The sequence below is a fragment of the Mastomys coucha genome, unplaced genomic scaffold (assembly GCF_008632895.1).
Source record: "Mastomys coucha isolate ucsf_1 unplaced genomic scaffold, UCSF_Mcou_1 pScaffold3, whole genome shotgun sequence".
NCBI lineage: Eukaryota > Metazoa > Chordata > Mammalia > Rodentia > Muridae > Mastomys > Mastomys coucha.
Window position 1 is genome coordinate 14,506,744 of NW_022196909.1, and position 16,061 is coordinate 14,522,804.

The window sequence follows — 16,061 nt, forward strand, 5'->3', positions numbered from 1 at the left end:
TATATATATATATATATGACTTATTTGCCTTTTTTTCCAACAGGTTATAAATTACCTGATTATAATATCCAATCCATTTTCATTTATGTGCAAGCTAACAAAGTGCATTTTAGTTTTTATTGGGCTGTGTCTCCTCCCAAGGGCTAAATATGAATCAGTATAGCCTGGCACTTGCCCTTGATAAATGATTCTATTAATATGAAACCAACCCTTGCTTTTTGTTTCTTACCAAGAAGCTAGCTTTTCTGGCTGTTTACTTCAGGAAGGATAATAGATTATTTCTTTCGGGTGGCAGAGTGAGAATTGTCAGATAAGATGCAATTGGAATAATTGTTACCGATGAGAAAGCAAAAGACAGAAATAGCTCTATTTGCCGACAGCTCACAGTGGTGCATAAGCTTCCGGAAGCAGCAAAATCACACTTTCTACTTGGAAGAAAACAAATTTGCTACAAAAATCTCTGAGAAATATAAAGATTATAATCATTATAATCTTAGTCATACCAATCTATATTTTATGAGCTGAGCTAGTATTTTATAGCCACATCTGTACAATTATTTGTCAAACATTTTTTTTCAACAGATATATTCATTTGTATTTCTAAATAACATATTGGCAAATTTAGAATCAGCCAAGCGATATTTTTGAGTGTTTCAAAGTAAAGCATTTTTTTATTCATTCACCTGTCATTTTTGCAAGTGTGTGGGGTGTGTGCGTATGTGTTAATACATGCACATGTATGTACAGATGCCTGTGCACATGTTCATGAAAGTCACAGGTTGACATAGGATATTTTCCTCAGTTACTCTCCACCTTATTTTTTGAGACAAAGTCTTTTATTGAAGTTGTGGCTCCTTGATTTGAGTAGACTGCTGAACACTGAGCTCCAGCAGCCTTCCCATCTCTTCACTACAGCACCGAAGAGTTTATAAACAATGCAGCCACATTCCCACTTCCACAAGGTTATTGGGAATCAAACGGAGGTAGAGGTGCTTATACTTACTAAGCAGGTACTTTACCAACTGAGCAATATATATGATTTATGTCTGAGTTTGCTTCCTAAACACAAATGTGTTTTAATGGTTTTAGGAAATTTGAAAAGCACTTAGATAGACATGGCTGAAACACACCAGTTCAGCTCAGAAAATATAGATTGGTGTGATTAAGAACATAATGATTAAGATCTCATATATCTCAGAGATTTTCATACTAAATTTGTTTTCCTTCAAGTAGAAAGTGTGTTTTTTGATGCTTCTAGAAGCTATGATAAGCACCATAAACAAGAGGAGCTTGGGGAGGAAAGGGTTTATTTCAACTTGTAGATTATAGTTCATCATAAAGGGAAGTCATAGCAGGAATTCAAGGCAGGAACCTGGAGGCAGAAATTGAAACAAAACAACAGAGGAGCATTGTTTACTAGCTTGCTTTCTGTGGCTTGCATCTTGCTTTCCTGTACCACCCAGGACCACTTACCCAAGGTTGTCACTCCCTACAGTGGACTCAGCCCTTATTAGGAGAGTGCCCCACAGACTAGCCTACAGTCAGTCTGATGGAGGTAGGCTCTTTCAGATGGCTCTAGGGTTCTGTCCACTGTGTAACATAAGTCCTAATTTTCCTAACTTAGGGATTAAACACTGAGAGTCACAATAGGGTCACTGTCTCCAAGTTGAGTCTAGTTTGTGATAAACAATTACAAAATAACAACACAGCAATGAAGCTTGTGTCACATCAAACTACACACACATATCATAAGGCATAAGTACTGAAATTTAATATTAATATTGAAGGTGAGACAGCCCATAAGCAAGGTGTTCGGTCTTGGAGAAGAAACTAAGCTCAGCTTTAGTGGATGAGTAGATAGGTGTCTTTGAAGGTCCTCATCACCAAATCTTATGGCCTGAGTTCAAAACTTGGGACCAACATGTTAGAGGTAGAGATCCAACTCCCTCAGGTTGTCCTTTGGCCTCCACGTACCTTCTGTGGCACACCTGCACTCAAGTGAGTAAACAAATAAATGTAATGGTTCTAAAAAGAGAATAGTTACATAGCAGAAGGGTCCTCTTCAGAAATACTTGATAAAACAGAAGAAAACACACACACACACACACACACACACACACACACACACACACACAAACAAGTGATTTGTAGACACATTAAAAGTCACCAAGACAAAATGATGTGATCCAGCAATGCTATCCCCAGCCCCATTACTGCCCTCAAATATATCAAATAAATAAAAACTGTTTTTAAAGCTAGATGTCAAAGAAACTTGTTCCTAGCCTTTTCTTGGAAAATCTAATCCAAAACATTACTCAATAAACTACAGCAAACTATCAGGGGTCAACACAGAGCACATTTTGTGAATAAGAGGATTAAAAGAGGGGGCTGGAGAGATGGCTCAGCAGTTAAGAGCACTGACTGCTCTTCCAGAGGTCCCGAGTTCAATTCCCAGCAACCACATGTTGGCTCATAACCATCTGTAATGGGATCCGATGCCCTCTTCTGGTGTGTCTGAAGACAGCTACAGTGTACTCTTATAATAAATAAAATCCTTTTAAAAAAGAATATTAAGAGAGAGATGAGACTATCAGAAGAGAATATGAATGGTGTATGAAATTGTTCTTTAGAAATGGCTAAATATTATAAACAGAAGATGAGGCAAGCAGTGCAAGGATACAAACTCTTAAACTATTCAGAGCAAATGATACTTTAAGGAAATTAAAAGAAATCAGGAATAATAATAAATACCGAAGATGTTGGGCAATTGCTTCTTTATTTTACCCTTAACAGAATAAATAAGGAAGCAGTATAGTAAAAGTCATAATTGAGAAATCTGACATAAACATAACTGAATACATCAAGAAAATAATGGTTACATGCCAAGCAAACCTATAAAAATGCAAGAAGTATCAATTAACAGTCTTCTCTCCATTATTGTGTAGGTATGTGCCCAAGTTGAAATGCTTCCTCCTTGACGGAGGAGGGAACCCCACTGATCTCTGGTAGTTTGGGAAACTTCCAACACCCATAAGCTCTTCCCCAAGGTTACATAATCAGTAACCAATTGTTGGTAAACACTTTGGCATGGACGGCAGCAATATACGCATAGGACTCCATTGATGCAGCTAATGGAGTCATCAACCATGTAGGAGTGGGCTTATCAGTGATGTAGCTACCCATGAGCTACCCATGCTCCTCTCCGTAACTGCAGTCACACTCACTGATTCACAAGGTAGATTTAGGTGAGTGGTTTCTTTGGACTGTTGAGGCCTTCTCAGAGGTGAACGAACACTTGTTCACATGCCCTGCGTACAAATCAGAAATCACATAGAATAGATTTGGTGGTTGGACTTGGGGTGGGTTGGAATGAGAACAGGAGGAGTCAGATGGGAGAAGGCATTGAGGAAGAGAATACTAGGAGAGATGCCTAAAATTTGGGGGGGGGAGCATTTCAGGGCCAATGTGGAAACCCAGTGCAGTGGAAACTCCCTGGAATCTACGAGGGTGACCCTAGTAAAGACTCCTAGTAATGGAGGATATGGAGCCTGAATCAGCCATCTTCTGTTACTAGGCAACAGACCAGGGGTGCTTCTGGGACATCAACTCAGCCACAAGTCATTTGACCTACAATTTGTCCTGCCTGCAAGATGTGCTGAAGTAATGATGGAGCAGGGCTTGTGGGAATGGTGAACTAATGACTGGTCCAACTTGAGGCTCAAGCCATGAGAAGAAGCCCATGCCTGACATTGCTTGGATGACCAGAAACCAGAGGCAGGATATCCCAGAGACCTAGGATAGAATTAAACAGGACTGGCTGAAAATAAACTGAGCAAACAAACAAAACCAGATACAGAAAGTGGAAAGGAATTTCATGTATCATTGTGAGGAGCTGAAGAACTCTTAAGTGAATGTATACAGTGCAGATGAATTCCTGAGTAAAGTATTGTTTGACATGACGTCTTAGGTAGAGTTTCTATTACCTTGGCAAAACACCATGATCAAAAAGCATCATGGGGAGGAGAGGGTTTATTTTGCTTACACATATTTTCATCACTGAAGGCAATCAGGGTAGAAACTTGGAGTCAGAAGCAAATGCAGATGCAGAGTCCACAGAGAGGCGCTGCTTACTGGTTTGCTCCCCATGGCTTGCTCAGTCTGCTTTCTTACAGCACCCCAAACTACCAGCCCAGCTGCGGCACAACCCACAATGGGCTGGGCACTCCCACATCAATCACAAATTAAGAAAGTCCCCTAAAGGCTTGCCTGTAACTAGATCTTAAGGTGACATTTTCTAAATTGACATTCTTTCTCCTTAGATAGTCTTACATTTTGTCAAGTTGACATACAACTAGCCAACACACATGAGCAGTGTTACCAATGTCTTAGACCCATGGGAAGTGGCAAAGCCTTTCTCAGCTCAGAGGGATGGCAAAACTTTCCTCTAGCATCAGAGTATGAATGTTGACAGTCTGGACAGACATGAGGACATGAGTCCTTATGAATGATTGATGACTGTGTGTAAAAACTAGTTCCTGTAATCATTCATCCTGAATGATTACAGTCTGAGACCACTCACCCACAGAGACTTTCTCCTGAGATTAGCTCAATCTTTCCTTCCATGCTATACATCATAAACATAGGGAGCATCCTTGGCTGTCAGAGTAGTCAGTGCCACAGCATCAGAGTGCACATAGCCCACCTGACAAAGCTTTTCTCCATAATGTCTGCGTATGTGTTCTTTCTCCATTCCTTCACACCCGCACCAGTCAGGTCAAATTCCAGACATAGTGGATGGGACATACCATAATCTCTGAAGCAATCCTCACTCAATGAGACATTAGGTTTAAATATAATAGGGCACAGACTTAGTAGGCCACAAGATCTTAGCATATCTGACTCCTTGATGGAAATATTATTCAAGCTACAAAACTCAGCACATAGACAATGCCACCTGCCAAAACTGAAATGAAGGCCTAATCCATCAAAGTCCATATAGTTCTGGGCAAGTCTCAGAATATACTAACCCTGCCTTTTTAGCTTCGTTAGTTCTACTTCTGGCTAGCTGTTCTTGTTAACCAATATATGTTAACCCAAAACATAGTTTCTATGCTTAAAATATCACCCTGAAAAACACCTCAGCACTCCATTGGGACTGCAAACACCCAGTGGAGTCATCACTGGCCAACTAATACTTCCTATTGACTTAAACCACGTCTGAGCAATCTCCTCTGATGGATAACCCCCAATACTAAAGCGCAGGGGAAACGTAATGTTTAACCTAAAGAGGTTTAATTCAGTCTTTTTCCTCTCTAATTTGTGAACTACCAACCAGTTTGCAATGGTAAGTGTTAGTTAGGCACTGCTGGCTACTCATCAGAAACCCACCAAGTCTCTTCTTTTATTTATTTTTTGGTTTTTTGGTTTTTTGTTTTTTTTTAATTTATTTATTATTATACATATACACTGTAGCTGACTTCAGATGCACCAGAAGAGGGTGTCAGATCTCATTATAGGTGGTTGTGAGCCACCATGTGGTTGCTGGGATATGAACTCAGGACCTTTGGAAGAGCAGTCAGTGCTCTCACCCACTGAGCCATCTCTCCAGCCCTGTTTTTTTGTTTTTTAGCCCTGGCTGTCCTGGAACTCACTCTGTAGACCAGGCTGGCCCTGAACTCAGAAATCCGCCTGCCTCTGCCTCCCAAGCACTGGGATTAAAGGCATGCACCACCACCGCCCGGCTTCAAGTCTCTATCATTCCTGATGACCAAGTTGGCTGCCGGCTATAATAGCTCAAGAAAGGTATTGCACAGTGTGACTCCTAGTAAGAAAACACTGGACACACACTACTGATATTTCACTAATGGAAAATTTTAAATATGATATACACATCACCAACTCTAGTGGTGAACATTTTGCTTACTTATTTTCCCTAACATAGAATCAAAATATTTTTGGGAGTGATTGTCTTTTGAATATAGGGCGAGTAGATGATACCACAGCACTTCAACCTATATAGGAGACATGTTTTTAATAGCTGAGCATGTTTGATGACTCTTCTTGCAATGCTGCCCTAGGTCAAAAGGGGGTCTTTGATAGGATTATTTACCACAGTACAAAGTAACTTCTCAAAATTAAAAATTATTATTAAGTAATTAAGATGTATAGTGTCACCATGGCTAACAATTTATCCTCAAGCTTAAGCAACTTTACTGTAAAAAAAAAAATGAAAAATTCATGCAAGTTAGCTTTGATACAGTCCAAAGAATTTATTTCCTAGAAAAGATTTCCTGATTTATAACAATATAATATATTATGACTCATCTTAATTATTGTGACAATAAATTCTAACCCTCTGATTTTAGCATGTTTAATATATATAATTTATATAGAATAGTATTTTGCTGTACTTTTTATTGTTGAGAAGACAATACATTTATAAAATTTGTTTAAGAAAGGAGTAGTGTCTAGATTAGCGAAGTGGGCCTCAAGGAGACCTGGAATGTGTCCTGGTGTGATCCAAGGCTGTGCCTGTGTGAGAGTGCACATAAGAAAGCTTGTCAGAGGTTCCTATGTCCAGCCAGTGGCTTAAGAAGTAACATGTAACATGATTTTGGCACTGGGCCTACAGAAGAATGTGGCAAGCAAGGGGCAGGAGGGTCAGGCTGCACCTGGGAAGGCTTTTCTCATTGTAGAAGAAAGTTATTTATGAGGAAGTAGTCTATTTTGTGTCTTTCAAAATGATAACGTTGGGGTTGGGGATTTAGCTCAGTGTTAGAGCGCTTGCCTAACAAGCGCAAGGCCCTGGGTTCGGTCCTCAGCTCTCGAAAAAAAAAAAAAAAAGACAACAAAATGATAATGTTTCAGTTAGTCATTCTGCAACTATGCTCTCACTGACATAAGATCAGCTATACATGTTTCAGTCTCCTTTTCTTCTTGAGTGTAGGTAGGTTCTTAATAAGGTTAAGTAAAGTAAGATACGATGAGATGAAATAAGAGAAAGAAATAGAAAGACAGATACAGGGAGAGAAGGAAGGAAGGAAATAAGAAAGGAAGGAAGGAAGGAAGGGGAAAAGGAAGGAAGGAAAGGAGGGAGGGAGGGAGGGAGGGAGGAAGGAAACAAGGAAGGAAGGAAGGAAGGAAGGAGAGAAGAAAGGGAGGAAGGAAGGAAGGAAGGGAGGAAGGGAGGGAGGGAGGGAGGAAGGAAGGAAGCAGGGAAGGAAGGAGGAAAGGGAAGTCAGGCAAAAGAGAAAGAAATATGGAGAGGGAGGGACTCCTTTAACAACAGACAGGTGTACTTTCTTAAATTAACATAAAGTAGAAATGTGATTCGCTTGTAGCATTGTCACTTAGAATCATCTGAAATTGCTATCCTGTCACAGAACAATTTATACTGAAAAATAAAATACTATATGGAAGTCTTTATCTAACAGCTGGATATATAATTCAAAAGATTAAGAAAATGAGATGGAATTTAATAAAAAGGGACCAAAGAAAGGGAGAACCCTGGTGCAAAGATCATCATTGAGAGAACATTTCCCTTGGGTCAGACACTAATCTGTGTATATACTTTTGAACCTTTTTCATATAAATATATAAATAAGGTAACATGAAACTCAGGAAATGGAATCTGTTGCCTCAAACACAAGTTAATCTGGAGTGGACTAACACTTAAGCAAAGGCAGCCTCGTTCCAGATTTGACTATGTGCTTGAAACATTCCCATCTAATAAGTTTAGTTCATCTGTTTCTGCATGGAGAGCTAGTAGGAACAAACTGGAGAAGAGTCCCCACAGCCCTTGAGCACCCACTTCAGAGCTTTCTGCATAGATTCAAAGACTCACCATATGAAGAAGCAGGATTTGCAGACAACAGAATGAACGAAGTATGGAAAAGTGCATGAGAATCAGAAGTATGTTTACTCAATATGCTATCAAATGTAATTTCACCCATTCCTTTTATTCTTTTTAATATGGATATTAGAAATTTCAAATTACAAAAGTGGTTCATATTTATGTGGGCAAGTGGTAACCTGGACCTTCTTATATCATGTTTCATAGAAATTCAGAAATTTGGTGAACAGCAAAAGAGTAGTTTCTTCCTATAACATAATTTTTTTTGTTCAATTAATGTTTTATTTCAATATACGTTTTTCAGTATGATTATCTTATATTTTGTAGAACTCAATGTAAGGTCAATAAACCTTTTGACATTTTTAAATTACGTTTATCCATTTTCTCGAGTGCCTTTCTGCGTGTGTCTGGGTAGAGGTATCATTCGCACATGTAGGAGTTAGAAGACGACTTTCAGTAGCTTAGCTGATTCTCTCCTGCATCATGTGTTTTAGGTTGCCATAGTGACAAGAGGCTTTACCTGCTGAGCCATCTTGCTGGCATGAAATCATCAACACTTTATCTAACTGCCACTAAGATGTAAACTGCTTTGGAAATGTCCTTAGTATTTTTTATAGTTGTCGCTCTCTCTCTCTTTTTAATTCTTAGAAAATAGCATATTCAGCATTAGACCCATGTTTGCATCTCGGCCTATGTCATGATTTATGCTGTTATTATGCACTCTTTTCCTGAATTTATGGAAGGTTCTCCTGATGTAATGAATTCTTGTAACGTTTACTTTACTGGTGTAAAAAATATCTAGTTGTTGTGGAATACAATGTCTTAGTCTTTAGCAAAAGAAAATCTATGTGAAAGAAACATCGTTCCTTTGCTATTTTAACATTAAAATAAAATGAAGGTAAAAAGAAGAATTTTTGTACCTTTGAAATCATATTCATTTTTGAAGTTTTTTTTATTATTATTATACAAACTCACTGAAAGGAAGCACATCACAATGTGGTATCTTCAAATTCTAAGTTAATAGTGACACCTATGGGTTATTACATTCTAATCTCTGGATTATTCTTACAGAAATTTTGATTTGCTATTCAAATATTTAATTAAATATTTGAACATTTACATTTGGGATTGAATTACTTTAGGAAGAATGCCATAAAATGCTCATATGCCCTTTCTCTCTTTAGGTCATATAACCTAAAACTATCTTTAGATTTTTTTTTTAAAAATGATTTATTCATTTTATTTTTTCCTGTATGAGTGTTTAGCCTATATGTGTATTTGTGAACCGTGTGTGTGACATTGGAGGTCAGATGTGGACATTAGATTCCTGGATCTGAAGTTAGTTACAGATGGCTATAAACCCCTGTGTGGGTGCTGGGAATCAAACCTCGATCCTCTGCAAGAGCAAGAAGTGCTCTTAACCACTGAGCCATCTCTGCAGAAACTATTTTCAGATTTTGTTCAAATCGAGACATTTTCTTTTTAGAAGTCAAGGTGTCTTTTACTTTTCTTTAAATTATGGGATTATGCAGTATAATTTATAACTTCCATATAAAATGGAACTTGGGCAGGAGAGATGGCTCAGTTATTAAAGGCTAAGCTGGAAACAAAAAAAAAAAAAGTGCAACTTAGTTTCCCTAAAAATCTTCCATTTCCACATTGTTTCTTGTGTTTATGGTGGTCTAAATAGAAACAGCCCCCATAGGCGTAGGCATAGGCACAGGGAGTGGCACTATTAGGATGTGTGTCCTTGTTGAAATAGGTGTGGAGAACATGTGCTGTTGGGGGTGAGCTTTGGGGTCTCAATTCTTCAAGCCAGGCTTAACTTTCTTTTAAAGCTGATGAGAGATTCATATAAAGTTGGGTGGATTACGAGACCTTAGAAGGATACTTTTGTATTAAGTTTTTTTTAAGAATCTAATTCATGTACTAGGATTCTTTCTTTCTTTCTTTATTTTTTCCGAGACAGGGTTTCTCTGTAGCCCTGACTGTCCTGGAACTCACTCTGTAGACCAGTCTGGCCTCAAACTCAGAAATCCACCTGCCTCTGCCTCCCAAGTGCTGGGATTAAAGGCGTATGCCACCATCACCCAGCTGTACTAGGATTCTTTAAAAAAAAAAAAGCACTTTTGTGGGGAGGAACAAGAGATTGTTTTGGGTAAATAATCCTCCAACACTTAAACAACTGGCACATAGAAGTTCACATTTCAGACATAATTATTAGTTACAGAAGTTAAATATCGCAACTTCACTCATACTGGGAAAAACTGGTTAATATTGTTCTTTACAAATCTATTACTGAAACCCTTAGTATTAACATAAACTCCATAATTATGTACCTGTCAACACCTTATTGAACCTTAATAGCTCTATGCATTTTGTGGTACAGTGTGAAATTTCAATGGATATGTACAATAGTTATCAAATCAGCTTATTTCCATTTTCTGTTGTTCTCAGGTTCAAATCATTATACCCCCACTCTACATGGTGGCTAGATTCATTATTTATAGTTGTGTGAGGGGGATCTAGAATGTCTTCTGAGGAAAAGTTCATCTCTAGTACCTATGACTCAGCTTACTCTTCTGTGTATTATATACCATTCACCATGGGACTACTCCTGAATTTCCCTTAAAAGACTATTAATTTATATTAATGTTAAAGCATATATTTTATCATAATTGGTAACATAAAACATTTATATTCATAAAGAACATAACCTTGAACTCTCTCATGCCACTCTATGATCTATGAACGCTTAGAAAAGAGCTACAATCAAGCAATGAACAAAATACCTGTTTGATCAGCAAATTGCGTAAAGCTGACCGAGAAATAAGCCCGCTGACCAGTGAAGTGAAAGGTCTTAAACATGCAAACAAACTAGAAATAACTGACATCACACTGGAGGCAGCAAGAGCTAAGAGCGAGCTAGAAAGAGAAAGCAATAAGATCCAAAGTGAACTCAATGGATTGCAGTCAGACAATGAAATTCTCAAGTCAACTGTTGAACACCACAAAGCGCTCTTGGTGGGAAAAGATCGTGAACTAATCCGTAAAGTACAAGCTGCCGTGGAAGAAGGGTACCAGAAACTCGTGGTCTTACAAGACGAAAAGCTAGGACTTGAGACCAGATTATCAGACTTAGAGAAGATGAAGGTAGAACATGACGTCTGGAGGCAGCCTGAAAAGGAGCAATGTGAAGAGAAGCTGCGCGCCTCCCAGATGGCAGAGGAGGCAGCCCGCAGGGAACTGCAGAGCACTAGGTTAAAACGTCAACAACACATTGTGAATAACGAAAAAGCAGATAAAGAAAAACTTGAAAATTCTGAACTGAAACAGCAAATCAGTCATCTGCAGATCCATGCGACCTCACTGACAGCAGTCAGAGAACGACTTGCCGAATTCAAAACAAATGCTGAAGGACATGGTGGAAAGACTAAAACAAGAGTGCCGAAATTTAAGGAGCCAAGCTGAGAAAGCCCAACTAGACATTGAAAAGACACTGGAGGAAAAGCAGATCCAGTGGTTGAAAGAAAAGCACGAGCCTCATGAGCGTATCACAGACAGAGAGGAAAAGTAAAATCAAGCCAAACAAAAACTACAGCGAGCAGCAACTGCTCAGAAAAAGAGAAAATCTCTTCATGAGAACAAATTGAAGAGACTGCAGGAGAAAGTAGAAGTCTTGGAGGCAAAGAAAGAAGAATTAGAAACAGAAAACCAGGTGTTAAATAGACAAAATGTTCCATCTGAAGAATATACAAGGCTTCAAAAACGACTAAAGGACATACAGAGAAGATATAATGAATTTCGAAGTCTCATTTTGGTTCCTAACATTGCCTCCGACAGCATCGATCAGTCCTGCTAACTTCCAGTCCTCGGTCATAGTTCCTGGAGTGGAACTCTGCTTTCCCCCTCATCTGCAGGAGGAACAACATCAAAGAGAGCTAGCTGTCTCTCCTCCGCAAAAGACTGGAAGAACTGGAAACTACACAAAGAAAACAATTGGAGGAGCTTGGGTCTCCTGGGGAGTGATGCCAGAAGAAAGGGGAAGCCAGAAATCCAATAAAAGTGTGAAGGTAACCTATGGGTACTAAGACGCTTTCTTACTGTTAGCCAAAATCTATGAGCTGCCTCAAGTAAAGGTACTAGCTGCACGCTGCACTGCATGTGCTCCAAGATTTTAGGATTATACTAAGAAAATGAAGTATTCATATATTTAGAACATTAATTGACAATCTTTTGACAATGCAAAATAAAATGAACTAGTTAATTAAAAAAAATCAAGTTTTCAAATTATTGTTGATATTTTCTGGCATTTTGCTTGAAATATATCCATCCTGGAGTCCCTTTTCCTCATCTTTGAGATGTCTCATTGGTAATAACAAGGTCAGTAAACATCTCCTTTATTAGATTTAAAAGTATAAGAAACACTTAAAAGTTTCTAAATTGTTTATTATAGAAATCTTTACGTTTTCTAAAAGCTGTGCATTTAATTTATTGAATGACTTAATAAATATTTTTGTATTTAAAAAAAGGGGGGGCTGGCAAGATGGCTCAGCGGGTAAGAGCACTGACTGCTCTTCTGAAGATCCTAAGTTCAAATCCCAACCACCCATAATGTGCCCTGACACCCTCTTCTGGTGTGTCTGAAGACAGCTACTGTATACCTATGTATAATAATAAATAAAACAAAAAAAGTGGCACACGCCTTTAATGCCAGCACTTGGGAGGCAGAGGCAGGCAGATTTCTGAGTTTAAGGCTAGCCTGGTCTACAAAGTTGAGTTCCAGGACAGCCAGGGCTACACAGAGAAACCCTGTCTTGAAGAAAAACAAAACAAAACAAAACAAAAATAACAAATATATATATAAAAAAATGGCTCAGTAGGATTGCCTAATGGCTGCATGGTCCATGGTTCAAAAATAAAACTTAAATTATCTTTCATAGAACATTAAGTTCTGGTATAACACATTTTACAAGGAAGAAAATGAATTTCCTAAAGTACGGGACACTGAAAAAATAAATTCAGAAATGAGGAAATAAAAACCTAAAGAAACTATATTCCTATATAAGAGCTTATATACAATGAAAAAGTGTATTTTGTGTTGTTTTTATATGTTTAAGTTCAAATTTGAATAAATTTTCATTTTATTTCTCCTGAACAGCAGGCAAGAAGTAAAAAAGATTGCTGTACACTACTATTCTAACAAATAATCTTTCAAATTTATCTATTGTTGTGTTCAATGACCCAGTGTGCAACCATTTAAATAAAGGAAATTTCATTCCATATTACCGCTGATAAAGTAAGTGAATTAAAGTGGTTTGTGTACTTCTGGTGAATTAAAATTAAAACTTTAAGCCAGGCAGTGGTGGTGCATGCCTTTAATCCCAGCACTTGGGAGGCAGAGGCAGGTGGATTTCTGAGTTCGAGGCCAGCCTGATCTACAGAGTGAGTTCCAGGACAGCCAGGACTACACAAAGAAACCCTGTCTTGAAAAACAAACAGATAAATAAATAAATGAATAAAATTTAAAACTTTAGCATTGATAAATATCTCAGAAAGAAACCTATCTGGTGAGTAGTGTAAAAAAAAAAAAAAAAGCTTAAAAAACTCTTATGAATAATTCAGGCATCTTCTTGCATGCAACAAAAGTCACAAATCTTAAACTTACAAAGACCTGTCTTTCTCCATTATCTTAGTCAATTATTCTTTGAGACCCTAAATTTACTAGTATATGAATGTTTTCTATTTCATTCTTTGACACCCAGAACATTTTTGGTACTGGAAATAATATTCTCCTGCAATTAAAACATTAAGGGTAGTTTTCCTTCAACTGATTCTAAACCACTAATAAACAGAAGCAAGATTGTCCTGTTGATTTTATCATAATTAGGAGTGACTAGTAACAATAACTTAAGAGTGGCTAATAATAGTGATGAGATTCAAGATTGCTCACTAAGTTGTCCAATAGAAATACAATCTCACTTAATAAAGTACTATATAGCCAGAAATTAAGTATTTTCATGGAGAAAGTTATTAATCATGAAGAAGTTCATACAGATACTTATGACATACTTTTAAAATATGAGCAAGGCCTCATGATTAGTGTGACTATGTAATTTATCATTCAAATTTGATAATGATCCTAAAATATACATAGAAAAATAAGGAACTAAGATCAGCAAAAATATGTCTGAAGAAAAGAATAAATGTCCCTTTACAAATAGCACAACTAATTTCCAAATGCTACAATTAAAAGTACATACATGAGACACAAGTGTAGATAGTTCAGTTCATATACAGAACATAAAGTCTAGAAACAAACACCTATCTATGTGGAAAAATTACTTATCACAGCAGAGGCATTGCACGTATGAGATGAAGCCATATATTCTATACATTTTAGTAGGAAAATGTATTATTTATATGAAAAAGTAAAATATAACTTTACTTAGGCATGTACCAGAAGTATTTCCATCTCACCACGTGCTAAATATTGAAGAATTTCAAAAGTATATTAGTAAACCACTGGTTCCTTGAAATCATCCTGTGAGGGGATTTTTACAATGGAAAACAGTAAACACTACATACCAAGAAGGTATAGTGCCTTCTAGGAATCTGGGGCTGTCTTCTAGGAATTTGGCAGGAATTTGACCTTGGTCTAGGATATGGAAGTAGATTCAGGCAGGAATTTAACTTTGGGCTAGGACTTGGAAGTAGGCTCAAGATAAATACTGCTGAAGAATGTGTTCTTTGCATATTGATGGGTCTTGTTGAGATCCTGAATACAGTAATCATGGGACCTTCCTCTATGCTTTGTTTGTTCCTTAACTACTTTGTCTATTACCTTATTCTTTGCGTGTACTTAGAATGATGTAAAAGCAGACTGGAAAAAAAATAAACCCGCTTCAACCTCAGAATTGATTGGGGTCATGCTACAGTGTTGTCTAATTGCCTTTTTCTTTTTAATCCTTGCTCCCTCCCTGGAGAACTATTGACTAACTATTGGTCACCAAGGCATTTCCACCTTCTGGGATGGTTGGGGTTACCAGCATATCTCTGGTGGAATTTCTAGCTTATATCATACATGGATGGTTTAAACATTTAGTGTGAAAACTAAAATTCGAGACTTAGAAGCAAATATACAGAGGAAAATGTGTTCTAAATCTTGGGATTGGAAATAAGTTTTGAACAATAAATAAAGTCATATAACTCAAAGGACAAGTGTGCTACATAAGACACTTAAAATGAATTTAAAATTTTGTCATGGTAGTGATTGAAGAATGGTAATTTACAATGTGAAAAAAAATAAGTAAGCTCAGACCAAAAAATGATAGTTTATCACTATATTTTTTCAAAGACTCATACTTAAAATTTATATAAGGCCATCCACAGATCAATAAAAATAGGTAGATAGTCCAACTGTAACTTTTTTAAAGGCTTGAAAAGGAACTTTATCTAGAAGAGTATACCTCATTGTTCGATAAGCAAAGTTGTCAACATTATTAGTGATCAAGAGTGTCAATGGACAGCATGAAAGGTTTCATCTTTTCCATAGTAAATGTGATAAATATGCCAGGCGGTGGTGGCGCACGCCTTTAATCCCAGCACTTGGGAGGCAGAGGCAGGCGAATTTCTGAGTTCGAGGCCAGCCTAGTCTACAGAGTGAGCTCCAGGACAGCCAAGGCTATACAGAGAAACCCTGTCTCGAAAAACCAAAAATAATAAAAAAAAATGTGATAAATTTATGTTATCCAAGATCAAGACAACACAAACACAAGTGGAGAAAGGGTGCTCTGAGAAAGCTAATTGTAAGCACAATTTGCAATGTTATAGCAGCAAACTGAAGCTATAATAGCATAGATTGTTGGCTGTACACTAGCTCTCGTTGCTTCTAACAAGAAAGCAGGCATAAATACAACCAGAAACAACTTTATTTGTAATTTTTATTTCTTGAGGACAGAAAGAGTTAATGGGCATGACATTTCTCACCTTACTATGCTTCTATAATATTTTGAAAATGTTTAGTTTTTTAGTAACACATAATTTCCTCTTTTTGATATGGCATATTTAAGTATCTAGTAGGCATCCATATGAATCATTTTTTGTGTGTAAAGTTCTTTCCTGAAAAGAAATTATTCTCATGACACCAATCTCTCCCCTGCTACCTCTCTCCTGGTATGACATAATTGTAGATTCTCCAAAACTTGTT

The 16,061-nt window shown here is 37.5% G+C and overlaps 1 pseudogene; it reads left to right on the forward strand.

The window, feature by feature from the left end:
* Positions 1-1,921: 1,921 nt before the first annotated feature.
* On the forward strand, positions 1,922-11,881 carry LOC116075423 (annotated as a pseudogene).
* The last annotated feature ends 4,180 nt before the right edge of the window (positions 11,882-16,061 follow it).